The sequence below is a fragment of the Aquarana catesbeiana genome, linkage group LG10 (assembly GCF_042186555.1).
Source record: "Aquarana catesbeiana isolate 2022-GZ linkage group LG10, ASM4218655v1, whole genome shotgun sequence".
In the NCBI taxonomy this organism is placed as follows: domain Eukaryota; kingdom Metazoa; phylum Chordata; class Amphibia; order Anura; family Ranidae; genus Aquarana; species Aquarana catesbeiana.
In genome coordinates this window covers 60,327,294-60,350,081 of record NC_133333.1, presented here as the reverse complement: position 1 = coordinate 60,350,081, position 22,788 = coordinate 60,327,294, and the positions used below count along the sequence as shown (strand labels likewise).

The following is a 22,788-nucleotide window of genomic DNA, read 5'->3' as shown; positions in this document are numbered from 1 at the left end:
TCCATAATGACAATGTGAAAAAAGCTTGTATGAAATCCTTGCAAATGTATTAAAAATAAAAAAAAAAAATAAAAAAAAAAAATAAAAAAAAAAAAATCACATGTACAATGGCATTCACAGCCTTTGCTCGATACTTTGTTGAAGCACCTTTGGCACCAATTACGGCCTCAAGTCTTTTTGGATTATGATGCCACAAGCTTGGCCAGTTTCTCCCATTCTTTTTTGGAGGACCTCTCATGCTCCATCAGGTTGGATGGGGAGCGTTGGTGCACAGTCATTTTCAGATCTCTGCAGAGATGTTCAATCGGGTTTAAGTCTGAGCTCTGGTTTGGCCACTCAATGACATTGACAGAGTTGTTCTGTTGGAAGATGAACCTTCGCCCCAGTCTGAGGTCCAGAGCACCCTGGAGCAGGTTTTCATCAAGGATGTCTCTGTCTCTGTTGCTGCATTCATCTTTCCCTCGATCCCGACTAGTCTCTCAGTTCCTGCCACTAAAAAAAACTTCCTCACAGCATGATGCCTCCACCATACTTCAATATAGGGATATTGGCCAGGTGATGAGCGGTGCCTGATTTGCAGAGGTCTACAGACAATTCCTTGGACTTCATGGCTTGGATTGTGCTCTGACATGCACGGTTAACTGTGGGACATTATCCACTTCCGGACCGCCCACTGTATATATACGTCATTTTTTTGAAGATGGATATCTCGGTAACGGCAGCAGCTGCTGCCACAACCGAGGTATCCATCTTTTCAGCGGGCGGTTCCGTACACGATAATGGTGGTCTCTGCGGCGGGTTCGCCGCGAGATCACCGTTATCGGCGGCGGGAGAGGTGCCACCCCCCCTCCCGCCGCTCTCCCGCACCCTCCGCCGCTTACCGGAGCCGTCGGTAGCGGCGGAGGCGATCGGGTCCTTTCCCTGCTTAGGTATGGAGACGAGTGAGGCTAAGATGGCCCCCACCCGTCTCCATACCATGTGACGGCCGGAGCGACGTCATTACGACGGCTCCGCCCACTTCTCTTAAAGGCACAATTTTTTTTGTGTCATTTTTTTAAACGACTTTTTTTTTTTTTTTTTTCATTTTAGTCTAAATATGAGATCTGAGGACTTTTTGACCCCAGATCTCATATTTAAGAGGACCTGTCATGCTTTTTTCTATTACAAGGGATGTTTACATTCCTTGTAATAGGAATAAAAGTGATCCAAATTTTTTTTTTTTTTTAAAAAAACAGTGAAAAAATAAATAAAATAAATAATGAAAAAAAAAAAAATTTTTTTAAAGCGCCCTGTCCCGACGAGCTCGCGCGCAGAAGCGAACGCATACGTGAGAAGCGCCCGCATATGAAAACGGTGGTCAAACCACACATGTGAGGTATCGCCGCGACCGATAGAGTGAGAGCAATAATTCTAGCCCTAGACCTCCTCTATAAAGCAAAACATGCAATCTGTAGAATTTTTTAAACGTCGCCTATGGAGATTTTTAAGGGTAAAAGTTTGACGCTATTACACGAGCGGGCGCAATTTTGAAGCGTGACATGATGGGTATCAATTTACTTGGCGTAACATTATATTTCACAATATAAAAAAAAATTGGGCTAACTTTACTGTTGTCTTATTTTTTTTTTCAAAAAAGTGAATTTTTTCCAAAAAAAGTGCGCTTAGAAGACCGCTGCGCAAATACGGTGCAAAAAAAAGTATTGCAATGACCGCTATTGTATTCTCTAGGATGTTAGAAAAAAAAACAATATATAATGTTTGGGGGTTCTAAGTAATTTTCTAGCAAAAAAACCTGTTTTAAACTTGTAAACACCAAAAATCCAAAACGAGACTAGTCTTGAAGTGGTTAAATAGAAAGGTGTGTGCTTTTCCAATCATATCCAATCAACTGAATTTACCACAGGTGCACGCCAATCAAGTTGTAGAAACATCTCAAGGATGATCAGTGGAAACAGGATGCACCTGAGCTCAATTTTGATTGTCATGGCAAAGGCTGTGAATAGTTATGTACATGTAATTTTTTCGTTTCTCATTTTTGAGACCCCTTTCCACTTCCTGCGGCGGGAAAGGTAAGTGGAGTTTTCTAAGAAATTTCTGAATTTTCTTATGAAATGTCTCCTTTGATTAGTAAATGTTGTCATGCCGAAGTGGTACAACTGGGGGCTGTATGGAGCACATACCTTCTCATGCTTTGCTCAGAGTCACGCTGTGTCACAGAAGCAGCAGACTTTTTTCCTCTGGCTAGCAGGCAGTCCTCCGGTAAGTTTGGGGGGTTTTGCTTCCTCCAGATACCCCCACCTGAGCTGAACTCTTCCCCTCTTCAAGAGGCTGAGTATAAGGGAGAACTAAAAATAATCGGCAATGCCTTTTTCTTTCACCACCCCTACATGGCGGCGGCTTCCAGGTCCCCTCCACGCCATTCCTTCCTCACTCAGCCGATCCCGTCGGATCGGAGGCCCGTGCTTGCGTGGGAAAACTCTTTTTTTAAAAGAAAGGAGGGGGGCACGATACGATGGTGGGGGAGGGGCTTAGCGCGGCGTTGGCGTCCTCCAAAGCAGGAGTTTGTTTTTAAAAGAAAAAAAAAAAAAAAAAACTTCATTTATGCTGGCTGCAAAATTGTCAGAGAGACAGAAGAGCAAAGAAGAGCATGAAGGAGGTTTTGGTGATACAGGCATTTCCTATTTCACACTTTTACTATTTGCATCAGGCTGAGCATTAATAGCAGCAGCAGTAGCTGGACTATTGCTCAAGCAGTGGATGTGATTTCTTCTTGTAGTACCTCTGCTTTGTGCATCGGGCTATGGTCAGAAGGGGGGGTTGAAACATCCCCAAAAAAAAGAGCTAAAAGGGTCTCCCTCAAGGTCTGGAAAGTTTACTCATCTCTACAAATGGCATCCTCACCTGAGAGGGGGTGGCTGGTCAGAGTGAGCATCAGGGCCATGAAATGTCTGCAACTGTTTTTAACACTGCAGCCCCTGTTTATTTTATAATTTAAAAAAAAAAATAGTTTAGCGACTTTAATCGCATCCCAGTGTGGGTCAAAATGCGACAGGTTCTCTTCCATTACCCAGGACCCTCAAACTGAGGAACTAGGAGCAGGAGAAGACGAATTCCCTCAGGGGACCCCGGTGAGGCTGATGACTCCTCTTCTGAGGTGTCAAATGCGGGAGAATCAGCTGTTCCAATCTTAAGCTTGATGGTGCAATTTCTTGCTGAATGATCGCTCCACATTTATGTACCCTTAACTGAGTGTTTGGGCTCACTAAAGCCTCCTCAAGCTGTGCGTGCCTTTTCTTGTCCATTCATTGCTGGAAAAGCTTTTTTGTATCTGAGAGGATCACCCAGATAAGCATTTTTTTCCCTCCTAAAAAGTTTTCACACTTTATCCTATGGTGGAGGAAATTCACTAAGTAGGGTATACCAGCAATTAATGCTGCTATATCCTTTGTGAATGAGTTTGACTTGTCCGGCAGACAATGCTCAAATGCTTAGGGATCCAACGAATAAAAAGGTGGAATTCCTATAGAAAAAAAAAAAAAAAAACACTTTTTTTCTCTGGCAGATTGAGTGTCTCAGCCTGGGCTGACCGTAATTGCTTAATCACTGAGAGACCAGTTCAAAACAGGTGTTCAAGGTTATCCTGCTCAGCAGGCCCAGGAGGCAGCTTTATGTTTGCAATAGTTGCTATGAGAGATTCTATCCTTCAGGCCTTGCGCCCTTCGTTAAGCGCCTTGTAAGAAGCTCCTGGCTAGTCTTCCTTTTTGCAGTGAAACAGCTATTTGGGGAGGTTTTGGATAATACATCCAAAGAAATTCTAGTGGAATCACCCCTTTTGCCATTTAAGAAAAGGAGTAAAATGTATTTTCGTTTTAAAGCTCCTTCTCCTGTGCTAGAAGCATCAGCCTCCAGGGAGTCACGGCGGCTTCCACCGCCAGGTTCAATCGTAGGGGGGGAATTCTTCTGCAGTTCTCAAGGATCTGGCAGAAAGAGCGTCAAGACGAATGGGGGACTTTCTCAATAGCGCCAGCGTACGAACTGGAGTTCTAAGAGTTCCCATCTCCTCGTTTTCTCAGATCAAACGTTTCTAAGGATCCAGAGAAAAAAAAAAAAAAGTGATCATGGGGTCCCCATGTAAGAACAGAGGTTTCATTGATTCAAACCTTTTTTTTTTTTCACAGTGCCAAATCTGAATGGACATTCTGGATCTCAAAAATCTAAATTCAATTCCTGAATATAACCACTCTTTTTTCGTATGGAGTCAATCCAAATCAGTTATCTCCATCCTACAAGGAGGAGAACTTCTGGCGTCAATTGACATCAAAGAAGCATACCTCCGTATGCCTATTTCCTCGCTCTCTAGTAATATCTACCTTTCAAGGTGGAAAGTCTTCATTTTCAGTGTGTAGCTCTGCTTACCATTCCGGCTACTGCACCTTGAGTGTTTACAAAGGTTCTGGCCGCTCTTCTAGCCAGATTAAGCGCCCAAGGTATAACGATTATGATTTACCTAGTCGATCTGTTCTTGATAGACCAGTCAGTAGCCCGCTTAGACCAAAGTATGGTCACCACATTCAACTACCTAGAATATCTAAGTCGGATTCTCAACCTAGGAGAAATCTTCTTTAAAACCATGAAGAAGGCTAAAATATTTCAGTCCGATCATAGGTACACCCAGAAAAGGGTATTCTTACCCCAGGCAAAGATCAGCGCCATAAAGGATCTGATTTAGGTGGTCGAAGCAAGATGAATTTCTTCTATTCAACTTTGCATGAGGTTGTTGGGAAAGATGGTGGCTTCATTCGAGGCCGTTCCTTATGCTCAGTTTCATTCGAGACTGCTGCAAAACAGTATCCTATCAGCTTGGAACAAAGGATTCAAGCTCTATATTCCCAATGTGTCCAACTCCAAAGCCTACGGCCACTTCACCCTGATAGCGCCCTATCTAGTCTGATCTTGGAGGCAAAGCAGGGTCGGGCCTGGTTAGTACCCGGATGAGAGACCACCTGGAAATACCAGGTGCTGTAGGCTGGATGCGCCGGAGCCTCAGTTTATGGTTAATATCCAAAATCTATTAAGGAGAAAAATCCTTCCTTCAGTTACCTGGGAAGTGGTAACAACATATGCCAACCTTTTTTGTTTAGGTTGGGGAACAGTCCTGGAAGAGGCAATGTCCAAGAGAAGTGGCCCAGATCAGAAATGGCCTTGCCCATTAACATTTAAGAAATTCAGGCAGAGCTCTTGGTCCTGAGGGCCTGAACGTTCAGTTTACGGTATTGTCCTGCCAGGATTCAATCCGACAATGCCACAGCAATGGCCTATATTAATCACCAAGGGGGCACAAGAAGTTGTGCGGCCCAGAGAAAGGTGAATCATATCCAATCTTGGGCAGAAAACAATGTACTTTGCCTATCGGCAGTCTTCATTCTAGGAATAGAAAATTGGCAGGCGGACTACTTGAGTTGCCAGCAGTTGTTCCCGGGAGAATGGTTCCTTCACTCCGATATCTTCCTGTCAATATGTCAAAAATGGAGGATCCCAGACATGTTTGCGTCCAGGTTCAAAAAAGAAATCAACAACTTTGTGTCAAGATAAAAAACAAAGAAATACTGCGCTACCTATAAAAACTAACCCCCCAAGAAGCAGCAGTTAAACAGTGAGATGTGCACCAAAATAACTATTAAAAAAAGAAATAACCGTGCTAAATACAAAATGAAACGCGTGAAACAATCACAAAAGCTTCCGTTAGGAAGTACATGTAAAAATGCAAAAACGTTGAGGAATATGAAAATTGTGAAAAATACATGGGTCTATGCATGTGCGCATGAATCAAACATAAGTGTCAATATATAATATCTGCGAATCAAAATAAGTGTCCATATATAGTAACAGAAAATAAAATGTGAGGTATTGATCTGAAATTAGTCCAAAAGAGACCCCTTGGGTGAATCCAACTAGAGTCAATGGTGTAAAAATGTGAGTGACACCCCATACAGTATCCGCAAATACCCAATAATTGCGCTTACCGCAAGGCAAGCAAACACCAGCCTGTATCACGTCTTGGTATAGAGAATCCAAATGGTGCTCCTAAACTGTGTTCATCATGGCTGAAGGAATGTAATGAGGACACCAGACTTCCATCTCATAGACATGTAAATAAAAAGAAACTGGCCATAGTGTAATACTGCCAAACTAATTGAAGTTAAGGAAGGTAGAAAACTTACACTAGTGCATAAAGGTACAGCAGGAAAAGAAAACCCGGAGTGAACACTAACAAGCTCCGTAGTGAAGATGAACCCCACACTCCGTGCAAATAATGCGCTTACCCCAAGGCAAGCCAACAACAGCTTGTGTTCAGTATCAGTCCACCACACCACACTATGTGACCGAGTAAATAGATACCCAAAATGTCACGCTTTAAAATTGCGCACACTCGTGGAATGGCGCCAAACTTTGGTACTTAAAAATCTCCCTAGGCGGCGCTTTAACATTTTTTACAGGTTACCAATTTAGAGTTACAGAGGAGGTCTTGGGCTAGAATTGTTGCTCTCGCTCTAACGTTCATGGCGATACTCCACAAGCGAGGTTTGAACGCTGTTTACATATGTGGGCGTGAAATACTTATGTGTTCGCTTTTGTGTGCGAGCACGCAGGCACTTTAAAAAAAAAAAAAATTGTTTAATTTTTTTATTTTTCCACTTTCCCTTTAATTTATTTTTTTGATCACTTTTATTCCTATTACAAGGAATGTAAACATCCCTTGTAAAAGGGATAGGGCACGTAGAGATTAGGGGTCTACAACTACATCTCTCCTCTAGGCAGCAAAGACTAAGGTAAAAAAAAAAAAAAAAAAAAAAGGATCCTGGCTTTCCGGCCAAGTACACAGCAGTGTTTACATCTGCCGGGTCGGTCGTGACGTCATAACGTCGCGCACAGGCCTCCGAAGATCATGAGGACTGCCAGGGACCATCTGGTCCTCGGTATTCTCTATACTAAACTTCCATGGCCGGAGGATTCCTTCTCCGACCCGCCGATCGCACAGCCAAGTCGATAAAAGCATTGGAGGGCGGCGGAAGGGGGGGGGGACATCCCCTCTTACTGCCTGTAAAAACAATCAAGCGGCTGAACCGCTATGATTGTTCTTACGATGCAGGGAATCGCCGGCAGAAAAGATTGATAGCTGCAGGCATCATTCAGATATCTCCACTCAAAGTCCAGGACATCATATGACGGCCTTGGGCGGGAAGTGGTTGGAGTAGGTAACCGGACAGGGGGGGGCATGGTTCGGACATGGTGGAGTAAAGACACTCGAACAGAGCTCTGACCATTTCCTCCAGCAATCTAGCTATTAATACAATCACTAGTGCGGCGGCTATACTCCACTGTATGAACAATTCAAAGTAGAAGGAAAAGCGTACACAAAAAACACCTGCTCAACCCGAGATCCAACCATTCTTTCCGTGTATGCGGGCTTCTATATCCCGGGCTCTAACAACAGAGATGAGGCGCATCTTGTATGGATCCTGGAATGGCGGCATATCCCACCCCGCTTACCTCTCCAGTTGCGCCAGGATTCCCACTGGGACTGTTGGAAGCTAGAGATGACCAGCAGCTCAGCCTCCCAGAGCAGTTGAATGCTCCACCTTCTGTGCGGGGAGACCCTGATCTTAGGGCTCTTCTGCAGGCTCTGCCGACACGAATGGATATGGAGGTGCTGGTCTCTCACCTGGAGGGACAACGCAGAGATTTACAGCTGGTCCAGATGGAGGTTCAGTCGTTATCAGAAAGATTTACTACAGGAGAGACATTCTTGGCCTCCCTGGAAAATCGTATCTCCCTATTGGAAAAGGTACAGACCTCACAAGCCTCTCATGTATCCTCTTTACAACTTCATTTTGAAGAACTCGAGGACCGGAGCCGGCTTAATTACCGTATTTATCGGCGTATAACACGCACAGGCGTATAACACGCACATTCAATTTAAGAAAAAATTCAGGAAAAAAAACTTAAATTTTAAATAAGGAACTTTGAAGCAAAATATGGGTCAGTGCCTATCTGCAGCCTCACCATTGCCATCAATGCAGCCTGATCGATGCCCATCTGCAGCAAGTGGGGACAGGGAGGGGGGCGGGATGAGTGCCGACTGATTATATGCAGTGAGAATCCTATGATAGACAGAACAGTGGTCCAATGGCGGCCCAGGAGACGGGACTTCCTATTACAGAGGCCGCCAAGTAAACAGGAGATTCTCACTGCATGTAATGTGACGGCGCTCGTCCCGCCCCACTCCCTGTCCCCTCTGAGGCAGCTAAAATTTAAGTATTGGTGTATAACACGCACTTGCTATTTGCACCCGATTTTCATGGTGAAAAAGTGAGTGTTATACGCCAATAAATACAGTACTTACGGTTTAAGGGTATCCCTGAAGGCTATAGGACAAGAATTTTTACAATCTAAGGATTTGGCAATATGCCAGCAGCTGGCTATTCCGGTCCTTCCTCAAGATTTGGAGTTCGATAGAGCCCTTGGTCCTCGCCCAGCAGATTTGAAAAGACTCAGATGTCATATGCCGTTTTCATGGTTATGCTCATTAACAGTTAATAAGTCGTAAGGCATGGGAAGCAGGTATTAGGGAGCCCGGTAAAAATTGTACCCGATCTATCTCGGGCTACTCTGCAACGGAGGGCTTTGTTATGCCCACTTTTGGATAAGATCAGGCAGTTGGGAGGTACATATCGGTGAGGTTTTCCTATTTCCTAATGAGTGAGGAAAGGAAAATCTTCATTTGCTCTGTCTCACCCTACTGATCTCCCAGATCTGTTTACCTTTTTGGGTACAGAAGCCTTTTCGATTCCAAACTGGCTGCAACCCACAATGAAGTTATCTCGACAAACTGAATCTCTTCCTATAACAGCTGACCTCTCTCACCAGACAGTTGGGAGAAATCAGGGATCCCGCACTGCTTCCCAAATGGGAGACTGAGTCCTAACCTGGTAGAGGATCTTTTCTTTTTCCTCATAGATGGCAGCAAATTGGAAAGTAATGCTATGCACTCAGGGGACTCCCCCCCATGGAGCTCGAGCAGAAAATCTTGACCTCTGTGGATGGTGCCCCCCTTTTAGGGTGCTATCCTGGACCCTCCTCTTCTCATGCCACCATTATGGGATATTATTGGATACACTGAGGGTGCAAGAGGCTACTGCTTTGATGGGGGGCGGAGGAAGGAAGTGACGAAGAGATGAGTTGGAGCCCTCCTTTGAAAGAGACCAGAGGGGAAGATAGTGTAGAACAGAGACAAGAGGATATATAGGTGTGTTGGATAGCCCTCAGAATAGATGAGTAATGACACTGAAACAACTAGTCAAGAAATCTCTGCACTAATATAAATGTATAAGAAATTGTACTTCTGCTTTGAAAATTCGGTCCACAAATTTTCTCTGTAATATGGTATAACTCCAGAGTTGGCTTGACGGTGTGATGTGGAGTTGCGTGGGACGCGGTGCTGCAGTGCGGTCCCTACCAGTGACTAGATGTCCCTGATGTCCTCTACTGTGTCCTGAATGCACTTATGGGGGGCACACCTGATAATTGTGTATAAACATCCAATGTCTAATCCAGGCACATTGGCTTTACTGGGACACTGGCCAAGGGGCATGGAAAATGGGAACACTTGACACTTGCAAAATTCTGCAGGATTCTAGGATTTGGCGGATTCGGGTGGCTTGGGATGCCATCTGGGGATGTACTGGTCGCTGTGGGGGGGGGGGCTGCACTGTGGGGCGGCGGACTGTTGATGTCTGGCATGTCTGCTCTGGAGGGGATATCCTACTCTTGATGGGAAGCTCCATATAGCAATATATGATATTACTTCCTGCAGCACAATGGTTCCACCAAGTGCTGAAAGTGTTTGTTTTTTTTATCTACAGTGCAATAATTTGTGAAACCAGGAATACATTTGGGCCTTGTCTGTAGTTGAATAAAAAAGTCACCACTAGGGGGAGGGGGGGGGGGAGGGAGAAGAGAAAACTTGGGTAGACGATATGAGGAGGAAGGAGAAAGGAAAGAACATAAAACATTTTTTTTTGTAATAATATCTTACTTTGGGTGCCCCTTTTAATAACTAGCTACAGGTTAGCAGGCCTCCCTTATGGATGCCTCTCCGGCCTGCCTACACAGAAACCATAGTTTCCATGGATGTAATATACACAAATCACGTATTAAATAGTGCATATAAAGGTTATGGATTACACATAGGATATACACTTTATAGGACTTATAACTAGCACTTTTTATGTTTTATGGGGGTTTTCACGTCATTTTTGAGGGATACAAAACTTTGTATTGTGGTGTGAAGTGTTTTTTTTTTTTTTTTCTTTCTCCCATCGAGAAAGATAAATATACACTGATCACATAGTCCATGGATGCTTTGGGGGGTGGTGGAAAGTAAGTGTGGGGGGTTCCGCCCATGGGGCCCGTGATGGAAATCTCAGGCCTTGTGGGTGATCCTCTGTACTTGGGCTACAGTCTGGGTCCCTTCTCCTCCCATTTCTCCAGGTTTGACTGACTTGGGCAAGTCTAGTGCAGAATGTTTTATGTTGAGGGGGGTGGATCTTGGTGGTAATAGGGAGATAAGATGGAGATTCCCTGAGAAGGAGACTGGGAAGGAATATGGGATGGACCTGAGATATGATGGTTATAGGGACATCTTGGCTGCCTAAGGGAGAGTTTGCGATTGTGAGACCAGGAAGTAGGCTTGAGGGAAATATAATGTAAGATGATGGGCTCATGATTATATGAATGGCTGGAAGAATATGGTTTGGAGTTTAGTTTTCTGGCCATTTCCAACCACTTCCCCATATAGATCAACACTTATGTGAATCTAAGTGTTCAGAAGTGGTGCTTTCTCTAGGGGTAAAAATTATCTTTTTTTTTTTTTGTTAGGTCCCCTAGATATATTTGCTTGATTTTTTCCCCCAGAGGAGATGGAGGCGGTGTGCGTGGTCTCTCTAAACACCAAGGAAATTAATTTTCCAGAGAAATGGAGGATGCTCCTTAACGATTTGAAGCGCTCTCGTACTGATGTGGAGTTTGTGCAGGAGATTCATTTTAATTTGGGCGGACTTGCCTTCCTTCAGAACAGATTCTTTCCCTGTGTATATGCTTCCAATCAAGAAGCAAAATCAAAAGGAGTCTCCATTCTGATCTCTAGTCGTATTCCTTGGTCTCTTATGGATAGATGCTCTGCTATAAGTGGCCGTTATCCTTTTTCTTAAAGGCCATATTGGCATTATTAAGGTGACGTTAGCTACTATATATGCACCAAATTTACATCAAGATTCTTTTCTTGGTAAAGTTCTTTCAAAGCTAGTGGAGTTTGCAGAAGGTAAATTGATCCTCGGTAGGGATTTTAATGTTCCGTTGGACCCTAGAGTAGACACTTCTTCTGGTATGTCCTCAGTTCGCATCGGTCTCAGGAAACGTGTTACGCGGAAGTTACATGATTTGCAGTTGGTTGACGCTTGGCATACTTTTCATGCGGGCGAGAGAGATAATAATTTTTTTTTCTAATCCTCATCAACTACTCTCGTATTTATCTTTTCTTGGTCCCTCATCAATTACTTGCCTCAGTCCTAGACATATCTATAGGACACATAATTTCAGACCATGCCCCGGCAAGCTTCGTCTCTCCCTGTCTGGCTCGACTTACTCCTGGGCTGGCGTTGGCAGTTGAATGAAAGTTTACTGCAGACTCCTGAAATTCGGGATGATATGGTTATAAGGAGCTTACAGAGCACTTTCAGATAAACGACACTCCAGGGAGTGACCCGGGCATGGTATGGGGCACATAAGGCAGTAATACAGGGAATCTTGATCAAACATGGATCCCGTGTGAAAAAGGCCTCAAGAAGCACATATAAAAAAATTGCTTGAGGATATCCAGGCTCTTGAATTACAACATAAGAGGACACTTGTACCTGCTTTGGGGAACGAACATGCCCATTTAAGATGAAAGATATCGGATCTTCTTTGTTTTAAAGTAAAAGCAGCAATGCCATTAGGCAGGAAGTCATAATACGAATTTGGGGATAAATGTAGTAAATTGTTGGCTAAAAATCTTAGGGAACAACATATGGCTTCGTACATACCCCACATAAGGGGAGTAAGGGACAAATACTTTCTTTGCTGAAAGATATGCTAAGGCATTTGGGGAATATTATTCCACATTCCCAACTTCCTTGGAAGAATATCTCTCTTCTGCACGCCTTTCTCGTTTGCCTTCCCAGGTTCGCTGCAATCTAGAATCCCCTATTACTATTGAGGAATTACAAACAGTAGTAAAGACAGTCAAATCTGGGAAGGCACCGAGCCCTGACTGATTTACCATACAGTATTATAAAAACTTCTTTCAATTGTTAGGTCCGCATATGATTAAATTGTTCAAGGCTCTGGGACAGACGACCATATTTCTTCCGGATGCACTTTTGGCACATACAGTGATGAGCAGTGCCTGGTTTTCTCCACACATATTGCTTAGAATTAAGGCCAAAAAAGTTCTATCTTGGTCTCATCAGACCAGAGAATCTTATTTCTCACCATCTTGGAGTCCTTCAGGTGTTTTTTAGCAAACTCCATGCGGGCTTTCATGTGTCTTGCACTGAGGAGAGGCTTCCGTCGGGCCACTCTGCCATAAAGCCCCGACTGGTGGAGGGCTGCAGTGATGGTTGACTTTCTACAACTTTCTCCCCTCTCCCAACTGCATCTCTGGAGCTCAGCCACAGTTATCTTTGGGTTCTTCTTTACCTCTCTCACCAAGGCTCTTCTCCTCCGATAGCTCAGTTTGGCCGCACAGCCAGCACTACGAAGGGTTCTGGTCGTCCCAAACGTCTTCCATTTAAGGATTATGGAGGCCACTGCGCTCTTAGAAACCTTAAGTGCAGCAGAAATGTTTTTGTAACCTTGGTGCCTTGCCAGAACTCTGTCTCTCTTCAGGCAGTTTCTTTGACCTCATGATTCTCCTTTGCTCTGACATGCACTGTGAGCTGTAAGGTCTTATATAGACAGGTGTGTGGCTTTCCTAATCAAGTCCAATCAGTATAATCAAACACAGCTGGACTCAAATGAAGGTGTACAACAATCGCAAGGATGATCAGAAGAAATGGACAGCACCTGAGTTAAATATTTGAGTGTCACAGCAAAGGGTCTGAATACTTAGGACCATGTGATATTTCAGTTTTTCTTTTTTAATAAATCTGCAAAAATGTCAACAATTCTGTGTTTTTCTGTCAATATGGGGTGCCGTGTGTACATTAATGAGGAAAAGAACTTAAATGATTTTAGCAAATGGCTGCAATATAACAGAGTGAAAAATTTAAGGGGTCTGAATACTTTCCCGTCCCCACTGTATTTCAGTTATTCCAAAAGAAGGGAAAGACCTGCCGGATCGTGGTAGTTATCGGCCGATCTCTCTACTTAATGTGGACTTAAAGCTTTTTACTAAATTATTGGCCTCTTGTCTTCAAACTCAGCTCTCCCAGTTGGTCTATTTAGACCTGGTGGCTTTTATCCCTTCTTGCGAAGTGAGAGACAATACTATTAAGGTGCTTAATTTGGTCCACTATGTTAATCAAACTTATGCTGGCCATACACTATATGAAAAATCGGCCGTAAAATCGTTCATATAGACACTTCGTTCGTTTTTCGGCAAGTTAATGGGCACAAATCGATAATCGTTTGTGACGTTTTTGTGTAAAAAAAAAATGAACGGGAAGTTTGGAAAATTTCTGCCAAAGGTACGATAAATTGCAAGGTTAATGTGTTTCCCGTCCGAACTGTCTGCACTAGGTATATGTAAAAAAAACGAACAAAAAATTATTTATTCATGTCCACTGAACAATTTATCGGTCATTACATGATGGCACGATCGTTTGCGGTCATGGTCGAACGTTCGTTTTTCGAAAATGTGTTCGGCCGATTTTTCGTATAGTGTATGGCCAGCATAAGACTCTCTACGTCTTCTTGAGTACAGACGCAGAAAAAGCCTTTGATAGGGTAAACTGGGTCTTCACGTTCGCAGTTTTAAAACACATGGGCCTGGGAGACCACATGATTCAATGGATTGCCAGAGTGTACACTACTCCACAGGCCTTGGTTAAAGTAAATGGAGTGTTTTCAAAGCCTTTTTTAATTTCAAATGGTACCGTCAGGGCTGTCCCCTCTAGCCCTTACTATTTGCGCTTTCATTAACCACTTGCCAACCGCCTCACGCAGATATACTGCGGCAGAAAAGCACGGGCAGGCAAAGTAACGTATGGGTACGTCACTTGCCTCCCGCGGGCGGGGGGTCCAATCGCCCCCCCCCCCGGTGCTCGAGGCGGTTGGCTTCTGTCCCGGAGCGATCAGAGGTGAGGGGGAGGCCATCCATTCGTGGCCACCCCCTCACAATCGCTCCCAGCCAATGACAACCTTCCTCTGCTGCTGTAATGTAAACAGCGGCAGAGGAAGTGATGTCATCTCTCCTCGAGCCGGTCTTTTCGTTCGGGCGCCGAGGAGAGAAGACATCAATGTGAGTTGCACCAACACTACACTTACAGTAGAACACGCAGGCACACTTTTCACCCCCCGATCACCCCCCTGTACCTCCTGTCACAGTGACACCAATAGCAGTTTTTTGTTTTTTTTTGCATTGGTGTCAGTTTGTGACAGTTATAAGTGGTAGGGCAGTTAGTGATAGCCCCCTTTAGGTCTAGGATACCCCCCCTAACAAAGGTTAACCCCTTGATCACCCCCCGTCGCCAGAGTCTCTAAGCGATCGTTTTTCTGATCACTGTATTAGTGACACAGGTGACGCTAGTTAGGGAGGCAAGTATATAGGTTCGCCGTTAGTGTCTTATAGCAACAGGGACCCCCATATAATACCTAATAAAGGTTTTAACCCCCTGATTGCCCCCTAGTTAACCCTTTCACCAGTGATCACCGTATAACTGTTTCGGGTGACGCTGGTTAGTTTATTTATTATAGTTTCAGGGCACCCGCCGTTTATTACCTTATAAAGGTTTAACCCCCTAATCGCCCGGCGGTGATATAAGTTAAGTTTTAGGGTCAGATAAGGTCTGCGTCGCCCCAGGCAGTGTCAGGTTAGCGCCAGTACCGCTAACACCCACGCACGCAGCATACACCTCCCTTAGTGGTATAGTATCTGAACGGATCAATATCTGATCCGATCAGATCTATACTAGCATCCCCAGCAGTTTAGGGTTCCCAAAAACACAGTGTTAGCGGGATCAGCCCAGATACCTGCTAGCACCTGCGTTTTGCCCCTCGGCCCAGCCCTGCCCAGCCCACCTAAGTGCAGTATCGATCGATCACTGTCACTTACAAAACATTAAACACACATAACTGCAGCGTTCGCAGAGTCAGGCCTGATCCCTGCGATCGCTAACAGTTTTTGTTGGTAGCGTTTTGATACAGTTGCTAACAGTCAGGAGCTTTTTTGCCTGTGAGTCTCACTAGTGTACCACTAAATTTAGAGCCCAAAATGGCAAATCGAAGGTACACTAGTGAAGAGGCCTACACGTTGCTGAGCATGACAGATAGTGAAGAGGAAGTCACTCATCTGTCAGATTCAGGCTCAGAATACGATCCTGTAGAGGACAGCGGCTCCATGACAGATAGCTCTGACGACGGAGTTGTGGTCCCTGCCAAGGTCAGGCGTACCAGACCCCGAACTTCTTCTTTTGTCCTTGATGTGCAAGAACCGCAGGTCCCTCGTATGGAGCAGAGCAGTTCTAGCGCCGCTATTCCTTCTGGTGAACTGGCAAGCACCAGTGGCCTAGTACACCCTGGTCGTACATCCAGCTCTGCAGTAACACTTGGTGATGTGGCGAGTCCCATAAGTGCAGTTCAAGCTGGCGAGGTGGCAAGCACAAGTAGTGTCCCGCTGCCACCAAGAAGATGAACACAGGCACGTCGTGCCCATAGTGCCCTTCCTGCTGCATTCGCCAATCCTAATTGGGAACCCACCACTTCTGCAGCACCCGTACTTCCCCCATTCACTGGCCAACCCGGCATTCATGTGGAAACAGTTGATTTTACGCCACTGGATTTTTATTCGCTGTTTTTCACCGAAGATCTCTACAGATCTATTGTGGACCAAAGCAATTTATACGCTGGTCAACACATCGCCACTATTCCTCAGTCCTCCCTTGCCAGACATTGGAGACCAATTACGGTCTCCGAATTTAAGCTCTTTCTGGGCCTTTCCCTCAACATGGGCATAACTAAAAATAGTGAGTTGCAGTCATATTGGTCCACTGACCCAATTCACCATATGCCCTTGTTCTCTGCCTCCATGACCAGGGCACGATACGAGCAAATTTTGCGGTTCATCGAACTCTGTCGTCCTCGTGGAGACCCTGAATACGATTGGCTCCACAAAATTCGGCCCCTCGTAAACCACTTCAACCAACGTTTTGCAGACTTGTTTACTCCCCATCAAGTTGTCTGCGTTGATGAGTTCCTGATTAAGTTTTCTGGCCGCTTGTCATTCAAACAGTACCTTCCCAGCAAGCGTGCCAGATACGGGGTCAAGATGTATAAGCTCTGTGACAGGGCCACAGGCTATACATGTAGTTTTATGGTTTACGAGGGCAAAGATAGTCACGTAGAGCCGACAAACTGCCCTGACTACATAGGAAGCGCTGGCAAGATTGTGTGGGACTTGGTGTCACCCTTATTCGGAAAGGGGTACCACTTGTACGTGGACAATTATTACACGAGCGTGCCACATTTTAGTCACCTTTTTGATCAACAGATTGGAGCATGTGGCACCGTGCAACCTAATCGCCGGGGCTTTCCCCAGCGGCTTGTAGATTTCCGTCTTAGGCTGGGGAGAGAGCCTGCTTTAAGTGTAATAACTTGCTCGCTATGAAGTGGAGGGATAATAAGAATGTTTTCGTTCTTACCTCCCTTCATGCAGAAACGACGGTCCAAATTACTACGGCGACTGGTGTTGTGGAGAAACCCCTCTGTGTCCACGAATATAACCAAAATATGGGAGGGGTGGACCTCAACGACCAGTTGTTGGCGCCGTACCTAATTGCCCATAAGGCCAGATGCTGGTACAAAAAAGTGTCTATTTCAATTGGCTTTGCTGAACGCTCATGTGCTATACAGAGCTTCAGGATGGACTGGATCCTTCCTTAAATTCCAGGAAGAGATCGTCAGAGCCCTTCTGTATCCAGACGGTGCTCCACCTCACCTTCCCCAACCAAATGCAGTAAGCCAGCTGCATGAGAGGCATTTTCCGTATGTCCTCCCGAGTACCCCTACCCAACGAGCCCCCCAATGAAGATGTCGTGTCTGCATCAAGCGCGGATATAGGCGTGCACCCGGTATTATTGTCCCTCCTGTCCTGACAATCCTGGTCTATGCATTGGTGAATGTTTTGAACGCTACCATTCACCACAGTTACATACTTCAGCATACATGCCAAAGCGTGGGGGCAGCAGTGGGTGGAGGAGCGATTTGCTCCTACCTTTTGCGGGAGGATGCCCCCATGCTTCGGCATATATATATTTTAGGCACAGGATGCGTTAAATGTTTTATTTTTTAAAATTTTTTTGTATTTGCTTTGCAGGTATGGTAAGTCTTACTGTTATACTGTAATGTTACTTTGTTTTATTATTAACCATCATTTGCTTAGCAGGTACGCTATTCAGTTGCAGCGTGGATTTATTGACCTTGACAGCAACAGCGTTTGCTCCCACAATACTTAAAGCTGTGACTCCAGCGCTGTCGGAGGTGATTTCACCACCACAGTTACATACTTCAGCATATATGCCGAATCGTGGGGGCAGCAGAGGGCAGAGGAGCGATTTGCTCCTAACTTTTGCGGGAGGATGCCCCCATGCTTTGGCATATATATATGATGCATGTATGCCCATCATTAGAAGTGGGTGGATGAAGGGAGGTATTCTAATGATGGGCATACCCACCGATCAATCTCTTTTTCGTTCAGCCCACAGGCTGCATGAAAAAAAAGTTTACAATATATGCCCAACAAGGACCAGCAACGTACTGGTATGCTGCTGGACTTTGAGCGGTTATACCAGAATGATGCCTGCAGGTTTAGGTATCATCTTGGTATCATTCTTTTCAGCCAGCGGTCGACTTTCATGTAAAAGTAATCCTAGCGGCTAATTAGCCTCTAGACTGCTTTTACAAGCAGTGGGAGAGAATGCCCCCCCCGTCTTCCATGTTTTTCTCTGACTCTCCTGTCCCAACAGGGAACCTGAGAATGCAGTCAGTGATTCAGTCAGCTGCAAAAAGAGCTGATCAGGGACCAGAGTGGCTCCAAACATCTCTATGGCCTAAGAAACCGGAAGCTACGAGCATTTCATGACTTAGATTTTTAGATGTAAACAGCGCCATTGGGAAATTGGGAAAGCATTTTATCACACCGATCTTGGTGTGGTCAGATGCTTTGAGGGCAGAGGAGAGATCTAGTGTCTAAAAGACCTCAATTTTTTCAAAAAAGAGTACCTGTCACTACCTATTGCTATCATAGGGGATATTTACATTCCCTGAGATAACAATAAAAATGATTTTAAAAAAATAAAAATGAAAGGAACAGTTTAAAAATAAGATAAAAAAGCAAAAAAATAATAAGAAAAAACACAAGTGTCGGTCTGGCGTCAAATGTAAACAGCAATTGCACCATGCATGTGAGGTATCCCCGCGAAGGTCAGATCAAGGGCAGCAATTTTAGCAGTAGACCTCCTCTGTAAATCTAAAGTGGTAACCTGTAAAGGCTTTTAAAGGCTTTTAAAAACTTATTTAGTTTGTCGCCACTGCACGTTTGTGCGCAATTTTACAGCATGTCATGTTTGGTATCCATGTACTCGGCCTAAGATCATCTTTTTTATTTCATCAAACATTTGGGCAATATAGTGTGTTTTAGTGCATAAAAATGAAAAAAAGTGTGTTTTTTCCCAAAAAAATGCGTTTGAAAAAAATCGCTGCGCAAATACTGTGTGAAAAAAAGAAATGAAACACCCACCATTTTAATCTGTAGGGCATTTGCTTTAAAAAAAATATATAATGTTTGGGGGTTCAAAGTAATTTTCTTGCAAAAAAAATAATTTTCTCATGTAAACAAAAAGTGTCAAAAGGGGCTTTGTCTTCAAGTGATTAGAAGAGTGGGTGATGTGTGACATAAGCTTCTAAATGTTGTGCATAAATTCAAAATACATTCTGTTGCTTCTCCTGAGTACGGGGATACCACATGTGAGACTTTTTGGGAGCCTAGCCGCGTACGGGACCCCGAAAACCAAGCACCGCCTTCAGGCTTTCTAAGGCCCCTTTCACACTGGGGCGGTGGGGGCGTCGGCGGTACAACAGCGCTATTTTTAGCACTGCTGTACCGTCGTTCTTGCAGCGGTATTCGGCCGCTAGCGGTGCGGTTTTAACCCCCGCTGGCGGCCGAAAAAGGGTTAAAATCCCTCGTACAGCGCGGCTATAGCCGCGGTATTGCCGTGCTGTCCCATTGATTTCAATGGGCAGGAGCGGTTTAGGAGCGGTGAATACACCGCTCCTTCACCGCTCCAAAGAAGCGGTTTGCAAGACTTTTTTCACCGTCCTGCCAGCGCACCGCTTCAGTGTGAAAGCCAACAAACAGCGGAGGCTGTTTAGGGGCGGTTTGCAGGCGGTATTTTTAGCGCAATACCGCCTGCAAACCGCCTCAGTGTGAAAGGGGCCTTAGGGTGTACATTTTTTATTTCACTCTTCACTGCCTATCACAGTTTCAGAGGCCATGGAATGCCCAGGTGGCACAACCCCCCCCCCCCCCAAATGACCCTATTTTGGAAAGTAGACACCCCAAGCTATTTGCTGAGAGGTATAGTGAGTATTTTGCAGACCTCACTTTTTGTCACAAAGTTTTGAAAATTGAAAAAAAAAATTTTTTTTCTCGTCTTTCTTCATTTTCAAAAACAAATGAGAGCTGCAAAATACTCACCATGCCTCTCAGCAATCTAGCTTGGGGTGTCTACTTTCCCAATGGGGTCATTACGGGGGGTTTGTGCTATCTTGGCATTTTATGGCCTTCGAAACTGTGATAGGTAGTGAGGAGTGAATCAAAAATTTACGCCCTTAGAAACCCTGAAGGGGGTGATTGGTTTTCGGGGACCCGTATGCAGCTAGGCTCCCAAAAAGTCCCACACATGTGGTATCCCCCTACTCAGGAGAAGCAGCAGAATGTATTTTGGTGTGTAATTCCACATATGCCCATGGCATGTTTGAGCAATATATCATTTAGTGACAACTTTGTGCAAAAAAAAAAAAAAAAAATTGTCACTTTCCCGCAACTTGTATCAAAATATAAAATATTCCATGGACTCAACATGCCTCTCAGCAAATAGCTTGGGGTGTCTACTTTCCAAAATGGGGTCATTTGGGGGGGTTTGTGCCATCTGGGCATTTTATGGCCTTCAAAACTGTGATAGGTAGTGAGGAGTGAAATCAAAACTTTACGCCCTTAGAAATCCTGAAGGCGGTGCTTGGTTTTCGGGGCCCCGTACGCGGCTAGGCTCCCAAAAAGTCCCACACATGTGGTATCCCCGTACTCAGGAGAATCAGCAGAATGTATTTTGGGGTGCAATTCCACATATGCCTATGGCCTGTGTGAGCAATATATCGTTTAGTGACAACTTTTTGTAAATTTTTTTTTTTTTTTTTGTCATTATTCAATCACTTGGGACCAAAAAAAAATTAATATTCAATGGGCTCAACATGCCTCTCAGCAATTTCCTTGGGGTGTCTTCTTTCCAAAATGGGGTCATTTGGGGGGGGTTGTACTGCCCTGCCATTTTAGCACCTCAAGAAATGACATAGGCAGTCATAAACTAAAAGCTGTGTAAATTCCAGTAAATGTACCCTAGTTTGTAGACGCTATAACTTTTGCGCAAACCAATAAATATATGCTTGACATTTTTTACCAAAGACACGTGGCCGAATACATTTTGGCCTAAATGTATGACTAAAATTGAGTTTATTGGATTTTTTTTTTATAACAAAAGGTAGAAAATATCATTTTTTTCCAAAATTTTCGGTCTTTTTCCGTTTATAGCGCAAAAAATAAAAATCGCAGAGGTGATCAAATACCATCAAAAGAAAGCTCTATTTGTGGGAAGAAAAGGACGCAAATTTCGTTTGGGTACAGCATTGCATGACCGCGCAATTAGCAGTTAAAGCGACGCAGTGCCAAATTGTAAAAAGTGCTCTGGTCAGGAAGGGGGTAAATCCTTCCGGGGCTGAAGTGGTTAAAGCCATCACTGAATAAAATTCGGCAAAACCCTGATATCTCGGGGATACAAGTAGGAGACTGCAGATGACCTGCTTTTCTCCACGCCTAATCCACGTTCCATTACCTAATCTTATGAAGAAGATTGAATGCTACGGAGCTTTATCAAAGTTAAAAATAAATTACACCAAATCTGGAGCTATGGGAGTTGCATTGCCTCTTTCCACGCGCCATAACATACAACTTAATTTTAACTTCAAATGGACGTCTTCTGCGTTAAAGTATTTGGGCACTCATATCCCAAATTTAGCCAACACTTTTGTAGTGAATTTTCCATCTTTATTCCATCTTTATTTAGATCAGTATGATCCCTATTGGATAAATGGCATCAAGGCCTGCATTCCTGGTTTGGCCGATGTAATATCATTAAAATGAGTATCCTGCCAAAATGTTTGTATCTTCTTCAGGCATTACTTAATTTTATCGCAGTTGCGTTTCTTGGTCAAATCCAGGAGCTTTTTACCAGATTTATATGGGTGCGTAAACGTCTGAGGATCAGTAGACGTCTCCTGACACTGCCCAAGTGCTTTGGTGGTGTAGCCGCTCCGGATGCATTTAAATACTATCAAGCAGCCCATCTTGGCAGAATGATTGAATGGTGTAGACACAGAGATTTCAAAACCTGGACAGCCTTAGAACAGCAGCTTAGCTCCGTTCCCTTATATAGAGCACCATGGTGTTATGCAGCCCTACCGGCCTCTCTAAAAACACACCCCATTATAGGCCCCACATTGCAAATTGGTTCTAGGATTTGCCAGAATTCTTTTCTTTCATACAATAACCATTGTTCCCCATTTTAGGGAACCCCGGTTTTCCTCCAGGTATAGAACCGGGCGCGTTTGGTGGTCTTATGGAGAAAGGCTTTTTTCAGGCTTCACATTTTTTGATTTCTGATACTTGGCACACGGTAGATTTATTGATGCAGTCAGGGGGGTGGTATGAAATAATTTCTGGCAGGCGTTGCAATTATGGCATTATTTAGGATCCCCGGCGAACTAACGACGCCAGTGAACAAAATTTGAAATGTATTGTGAGGAAAAGGAACCTCTCTCCCGTACTATTTTCAAGATGTACGCCTTGTTAATAGCTCCTTCAGACGACTTTTTGTTGCCGGGTCTTAGTTAATGGGAAAGAGATCGCAATAGAACTTTTACATCGGTTCAGCATCAGAATATTATTCATCTCTCGTTGAAATCCTCTATTTGTACGCAAACCCAGGAGGGGTTTTACTCTAATTTAAATTTCTGAACTTATTTTTATTGGTTTCTTTGTATGTATGGATTGCATGGTTTGTTACCGACATGTGGTGAAAATTTCATGTCAATAAGACCTTTAGAAATATATTTACCTAGGAAAATTGTGACGTGTTCAATACTTATTTTACCCGCTTATATATCATTTTTTTTTACTTGACTTTATTGCAGCAAGCCCCC

General features: G+C 44.2%; 1 protein-coding gene and 1 pseudogene across 4 annotated transcripts in view; one reads left to right on the top strand and one right to left on the bottom strand.

The window, feature by feature from the left end:
* LOC141110718 (oxysterols receptor LXR-beta-like) overlaps nt 1-22,788 on the bottom strand; it is a 172,125-nt gene that overhangs the window by 136,384 nt on the left and 12,953 nt on the right. The window contains exon 2 of one of the 4 annotated variants that reach the window (XM_073602253.1): nt 7,552-7,723. The exons of the other annotated variants lie outside the window; for them this stretch is intronic. The gene's annotated coding sequence lies outside the window, so the exon portion shown is untranslated. The remainder of the gene's footprint in view (nt 1-7,551; nt 7,724-22,788) is intronic. 4 annotated transcript variants of the gene reach the window in all.
* LOC141111568 (5S ribosomal RNA) lies at nt 4,910-5,028 on the top strand (annotated as a pseudogene).